Below are 7837 nucleotides of genomic sequence, written 5' to 3' on the forward strand. Positions count from 1 at the left end.
TCCATAAAATTAGACAACATTGATTATTATGCCTACCGTCATCCACATACTATCGATTCTAGTGTCCCATACCACTAGAATAAGCAGTATATGTCATACCCTGATGAATCAGGATATCATTGGTCACACTCATCATAATTAATGTGCATCAATCTCCATCCAGTTCCAAAAATACCAACGCAAAAACCCACAAAAATTTAAGTCCAAATATCTGCCAACATATATCCATTTCAAATTCAAAATTCAAATATCCAAATCCAAAATCACTTTCATTATGTACCCGGGTAACAAAATCATACCGGTTGTAGTGGTGGCCAGCCAACTGCAGTATGATTTTGTGATTGGTGTTGCCTCAATCGGCAAATCTACACCAATAAGACGTGCTGCCTAGATCGGTGAATCTGCACTAATGCTACCTATATCGGCGGATCTGCATTTATCATTGTGAATAGATCTGGAATTTGTCAGTGTGGTGCCTAAATCTGAGGATCTGCACAAATAATTGGTGTTGCCTAAATTGGTGAATCTACACCAAGATGAGCATTTACACACTGCCTAAATCGGTGAATCTATGTGCATGTGACCAATGGACGAGACAGGGCATAAAACAAAAAAAATGTACTACCTGTTTCACACCACATTAGAGCTTGAGTAACAAAGTACTGACAAATTGGTATTTAACGGAAAGCATCTCGGCTCATGTGAGTAGCTGCATATCTGTGTAGGACTATGGGTATCATAGAATTTGAGAGAGTGCTATCAGTGTATAATTACTCATAGCACGAGCATACATCATATAAAGGCCATACTATAAACAATAGATTGGTCCAACAAATAAAGAAATCAACGCAAAATTAATTTGACCTTTGCTGCTCTATCAGACATTTCCAGTTAGACGTCAAAGTATGTAAAATAATATGCATCAAGAAAATACATGGCAAGACCAAAAACTTAAGCTTCTCTTTTAAACGTGTACTAAGTACGTAGTATGAGAGTCTGCAGCGTGTACAAACTACGTAAACTAGGCTAAATAATGCCTTGAAAGTCAGATAATGCAAACCACACGAGGTAGAGCCTTGTTAGTCAAAATTAAGGGAAGTAAATGTGTAATTAGTTGGAATAGAAGAATAAGGATCGCACAAGTAGGGATGCCAGTTTGCGCATTAATGAGACACTCATAAAATAGGTGTGTTTGTGTGGTCATAAGTAATGGTCATGGATAGTGTGCCAAAAATGCAATCAGGGTAGATGGGGCGCACTGTCAGCTTGCTCAAAATAGCATAGTTGGAATTAATAAGCATATTTTACTAGATGTATAATAAATAACTACATAATGATTAATAAACTATATAAACATAATACTTATCTAAGTTCTAACCAATAACATCAAATATATTAAACTGTACACAATCATTCTCTTTCTCTAGATACTGTATTTTTATGGTTTTTTAATATATATATATAATGATAAATTCAATTGTTTGATTATGATACTAATATAGTTTATAATTGTAATTAAAAAATGTAACACTATTGATTGCAAGTACCAAAACACAATGGGGGGTGAAGAGAGATAGCAAAATGAGTGAATGTTATATTAACCGTCTCTGTAAAATGTGTATGGGACCAAACGTATACAGTCCTTATGGATTGAATACAATGTTTGGGTACAAAATAAAAGGAAGTAAAGTGAAAGATTAAATTAAAAGACTAAAAGCTTAAAATTGTCAGATTGAAATCATCATCATTGTCAATACTCGTGGATGCCTAGTGTTGTGCGAAAATGTATTGTAGCGGTCGCGGTAGATCTTCATCAATGGCCGCCTCTGTAGTAGGTAGTCGCACGAGGAGATGGAGAAATGAAATGAAATGCTATATTAATAGTTTACAAAACGGTAAAATTCCATATGAAGCCAAATTGATACAATCTGTGTGAATTGGATCCAATGCTTGGGTATAAATTAAAATGAAGCAAAGTAAAAAAATACAAAATTCATCATGAGCATTGTTAATGTCCTAACGCCATCTGAGAAAATATGGTAACAGACGTTGCAGAGCGTCGCCCATGTCCGTCATTGTAAGCAATCGTCTTGGGGGAGAGAGAGAGAGAGAGAGAGAGAGAGAGAGAGAGAGAGAGAGAGAGAGAGAGAGAGAGAGAGAGAGAGAGAGAGAGAGAGAGAGAGAGAGAGAGAGAGAGAGAGAGAAATCTCCATGTTCTAAACGAGCTAAAATCCACAGCATGCTATCAATAGGAATCAAACTCCAACGGAGTCAATGACGGCTTACTTTTTTTTTTGGTGGAAACTAATCAATAAATGGCTTTCAGCTCCACCACCACATAGATAGTGTGCCCTCGTTACCTCCATTTGGTGTGAATAGAGGTAGAAGTGCGGGTTAGGCATGATAATTTGTTTTTTTACATAAAAAATAAAAAATTCAAAATTTGAACACCACAGCTAATTTGAGCCCTCAGCGGCTACTATCTGCTGCCTTCCACTCTCGTAACCTTATTGAGAGGCATTGATACCTCCTCTTATTACTGCCGTAGGCTCAGGTAGTCAACAATGGATGTGCCACCACTCCCATTGTTACTTGGTGATGGGTGACAGGTGCTGAGGTTGATAGTTACAAGCCTGGGTGCGGGGTTGGCGCAGGGCAAGCCGAGGAGAGAGTTGCAGAGTGGGGATGCTATGGCTAGTACAGAGCGGATGGGTTTTTCACCAATTTCTATGGCCTCTTGCACGGGGGTAAACGAGTGACAACGTAGATGGCTCGTTACGTTAGTGGGTTCTCAGCTCTAGCCCCTCGAAGCTTGGACTCCATACACAAGCTGAACACAATAAGGCATGCACACCGCCTGCAACCGCTATGGCGTAGTGGTTGTGGGGAGAGAATTGTTTTAGGCCAGGTTACTGTATCATGGAAACTGGATTGGAGTTGGTTGAGGGGGAGTGTGGCCTTTTTGTAGGGAGAGATAGAAAAGCATGCAGAGAACTTGAGTCGTAAAGTAGTGCCAGTTGCACTTGGTAGGCAGCCAGGGCCAAAAGGGTGTAGGTAGAAAGAAGCAAGTCCGAAGGCAATGGGATCCACCAGAGTAGGTTTCCCTTACTTTAGAACCTCTGCATGGCAGACCAAAAGAAGGGGCTACGTCCACTCTACATGGACGAGGGGGTTGGTGGGTGGTGACTTTTACATGAGAAGAGAGAGAGGATTTGCATGGTTCTCAAGTGGGAGGGAATGAGTGTTTACTAGTCAAGGAGTGATTCTTCACAATCTCTCTCTACACACAGCGGTCAGCCGACCAATTAACGAGGCCATGAATACCGCAAAAGAAGGGGAGCAAAACTAGAGTGCAGCAACATGTCGGCTACATGTGCGGGAAGGAGAGAGTTCTGGGCGGCAGTTTGTCCAATTAGCACCCACAACACAGATTGTGTCAGCATTGGACGGCAATTTGCTGCCGCTTTGGCTTGTGCCTGCTAGTGGCTGCCGCATGTGCTGAGGTGAGGTTTGTCTGTCACGTCTGGAGTCAAGGTTGGCGATCTAGGAAGGGAGTCCAACCGAGGAGGGGTTATGCATTCTAGGAAGGGAAGGGTCACCATGGCTGCCATAGGTGTGCTGCTCCCTACTCGCGTGCTGGTCACAATGAATAATAATGTAGAATTAGTTTGTTAAATAATAGTCTCTTGTGTTGGTGTTGGTTCTCACCACAACCGACAACCGATGTTGGCAGCTCCGTTAGGAAGAGAGCATGAGTGCATTGCACACAAATATCTCTGCGTAGCCTTCGTGGGTCATATATCTTCAAGGATTAAGGATCAATCGATCCTCATTAAGGTAATTGCGAGAGGTGCTTTTTCCTTGTTTTATAGATATATATATATTTTTATTTATTTATTTATTTACAGCTCTTCTACTACATTACACAAGTTAAGAAGTTCACATTCATCTGCCACTTCTTGATGTCTTCTTCCCCTTCCTACCGGCAATAGAGATTATCGAGGTTTATTAGAAAATAAAAAATAAAAATTGAACCTCATTTCATCCTTCTATTACCACCCATGCTCTGTACTCTATAAGCAAGCGTATTATACATGATTATTGTAAAGAATCATCTTACAAAGCTTGCTAATAATAATAAAAATAATAATAATATAGAGCTTGGATGGATCCATTTGACTTGTAATTTAATAGATTTGCATTCCAAGCATCTTTTCAAACAAAATATATACATGCATCCCTATATATTGAAAGAAAGAGTTCAAAACACTTAGTTGTATTCATCATAGCTCTTGTTCTCTCGATATCTATGCTTCCTTAGTCTTAGCTGCAATTCCAGGATCATTTCCAAGCTTTGATACCACTGCTACAGCCAAGACCCTCAGCCGGAACCCTGGCTGCCTGCAAAATACTCGAAATAGCACATAGCAAGACATAAACAAATAAATCTATGTACTTGCCAACTCACACAAATCCGTAATCGAGCACAACACAAACAGAGAGAGAGAGAGTGGGAGAGAGCAAGAGAGCGCTTGCAAGCACACCTCCTAAATATAGAGCGGAGTGCTACGCCTCGACATGGTGAGAGAGAAGAGAGGAGAGGAGAAGAATAACGCAGACACTGGGTGCAATCTCCCCCCGTGCAAGAGTGACCATTTCCCTCTTGCACGTATTTAATTTATAGATTTCTTGAATGGTCAAAATGAGAAACTGGTCGGCCGGTCATAAATGGCCAAATCTAATAAAAGAGCACTTGAATAATAAATTGAACAATATATATATATATTTACATTTGCATAAGCGTAGCTCGGTCTAGTCTTTTCCACCTGTCAGCTGCTGTAAATAATAAGATATCAATTCCATAACAGGAGCTCTCAGCGCCCGACCAAGCATGGAGTTTAGGCCATGAGCCACACTACATCCAAAGGTACCTAGAGACTAGTGATGTCATACTAACTAGTATCTAATTCTCGTAAATGATTTTCTCATGTTAAACTGATCATTTAATATGGGGAAGTACGAGGGGAGAAAAAGCTAGAATATTGGTTCGGCTTGCAGACCGGTCATAGTATGGATCCAAAGGAGGAAAAATAGGGATGCAAAGGTGGGGCCATCTGCAAAAGAGCAATGTGCATCAATGGGCTTCAATGACCCAAAAGTTCAGCCCATTAAGACTTCCAAAATGCTAAGGTTCTAAAATTAAAAAAATTCTCCAATGGTCAAATCTGAGGGAAAATTGGCTGCCTGTGGGAAGACTCAAAAGTCTTCCCACATCCCTATCTAGGTGGGGGCAAGCCATATTTGTAGGGGATGAGAGAAACACACACACATACACACTCTTCCAAGCTCCCTTTACACAAAGGGCATGGTGGAAACATGTGAGCTTCCTAGCCCACTTTTCCCCAAGGTGCATTCAAATCCTATTCGATGTCCATAGAGGTGGACCAATGAGAATTAAGCTAGAGAGAGAGTACCTAGGAAGCCTCCTTGTGAGACTTCCAAAAGAAGCCTCTCTCCAATAAGGAAAGAAGAAGAGGATCTGTACGAAGGGCTCAAAAATCTACTACTTGACGACACATCTCCTTCCCAAAGGAGAACTCAAGTTTCAATGGTAGAGTCCCCACCAAAAGAACAAGAAAGAAGTGAGTCTCCTGCCACCTCAGTGGAGATGGCTCCATGAAGACGGTGGGAAAAACGCTCTCCAACACCCCCTAGACTGAGAAGACCATCGCAAAATTCTCTTCACCATAATTCAAAGAGGGACGAGAGAAAACACGAGAAGAAAAAGGCAAGAAAGAGGTCACCCTCTTCTCCATCTTCTTCATCCTCTTCCTCTTATGAAGAAAGTGATGGTGCAGACAAGGAAACAAGGGAAGAAAAAGGCGAGAAAGAGGTCACCCTCTTCTCCATCCTCCTCAAATTCTTCCTCTTATGAAGATGGTGCAACTTTTGAACCACCAAAAAGAAGAGGCCATAGGAAATCCTATGCCGCATGGAAGAGGTCGTCCAAGCTCAAAAAGTTCAAAGAGGGAGAAAAGAACCTCTCTTTTTTTAACTACGATGGCACCTTTGGTGCTACGGACAAACTCTTGGCCTTCATCCAACAATTCAATGCGGATTTTTGGAGATGAGGGCTTCACGGAGTCCTCTAAGCTACGCCATGTAGCTATGCATTTTCAAAAGTCCGCCAGGAAATGGTGGTCTAGCCTACGGGCGAACGGTGAAGCTCCACAAACATGGAAAGCTTTAAGAGCTTTCATCATAAAGCAGTTTTTGGCTACCGATGCCAAAGACAAAGTACTCACTGAATGGCGAAGCTGAGCTCTCTCCCTACGAATCTATTCACAAATATGTAGACAAGTTTTGGGACTTACATCTCAAAGTCACTGTCTTCAAAAATATTGATTTTGGAGAATTAAAAACAAAAATTTTGTGCGGGTTTAATAACTGAAGGTATGGCAGAGTATGTCAACTCCCAAAGGCCATGCACCATATCTGCGGTCATACACCATACCATGGTGGCTTCACAAATCAATTTCCAACAAGGAGCTAAGAGAAATCTTAAGCCCACGGAGAACAAGAACCGTAATAACGAGCCAAAGGGGAAGGACAACGTGCAAAAGTCTCCGAGAGGCAACACCAACAACAACAAAGCTAAGGAGAAGGGATTTTATAAAGGCAAAAATAAACTCTCTCTTGAAGATCTTGAGCGTTATCGTAAAGATAACCGTTGTTTCAAGTGCGGGGAGCAAGGGCATGCTTATCGTTCTTGTCCCCACAAGAATACACAAAATGAGTCTCCTAGAGCTACCTTGGTGGAAATCCAAGAAGAGGATGCTCATCACAACGGATCTCCTCTATAGCATGCTTGGGGAAAGGTAAGAGAACATGATGCTTTTATTCTCTTTGACCCTGGTTCTACTCACAATTTCATATCCAAAAAGTTGGACACCAAGCTAGGCATCCAAGCATATGAGATGGGAGATGTCCTACCTGCCAATGGTGCTTTCAAGGGGCAATAAGCCTCAGTCACTCCTTTAATTGGGAAATTGAGGCTCCATGTCCAAAGCTATGTGGACAAGGAGGATTTCTTTGTCTCTCCTCTCAAGCACGAGGATGTAATCCTAGGGGCACCATGGTTTGATCGCATGGTTACCAATGTTAAATTCCTTAAAAGATATGTACATAGATGCTAAAGAGTTGGGTAACACCATACCCATTGTACATACGCAAGCTTTCAATAAGTCAATAAAGAGCTCTACTTCTGTGTACATGGATTTTGTTAAAGATTCTCAAAATGAACCTAATGCTTTAACAAAAGAAAATACAAATAATCACAAGGAATTAGAGTTATCCAATTTTCTAAAGGGATTTCAAAATGTTTTTATTGACGACATCCATTGTGAACTACCTCCTAAACGAGGCAATGATGACCATGCAATTGAACTTCTTCTGAGAAGTTCACCGCCTAATAAACCTCCTTATAGAGTTTCTCAAGCTCATGAGATTATGCGACAAGTGCATGAGTTAGTTCAGAAGGGCATGGTTGTGCCTAGCTCATCTCCATTTTGTTCACCAATTATATTAGTGCAAAAGAAAGACAACACATATCATATGTATGTCGACTATAGAGCTCTAAATAGGATCACAATCAAAAATAGGTTTCCCATTCCACGGTTAGAAGGCCTATTTGATAAGCTACAAGGGTCGACCTACTTCAGTAGGATTGACCTAAAAAGTAGCTACCATCAAATATTGAAAGTTGATCAAGACACTGTAAAGACCCCATTGTGCACTACGTTTGGTCTTTACAAATACATTGTCATGCCTTTTGGCT

This window comes from Adiantum capillus-veneris, chromosome 16 (genome assembly GCF_014529385.1).
Source record: "Adiantum capillus-veneris isolate H3 chromosome 16, ASM1452938v2, whole genome shotgun sequence".
NCBI lineage: Eukaryota > Viridiplantae > Streptophyta > Polypodiopsida > Polypodiales > Pteridaceae > Adiantum > Adiantum capillus-veneris.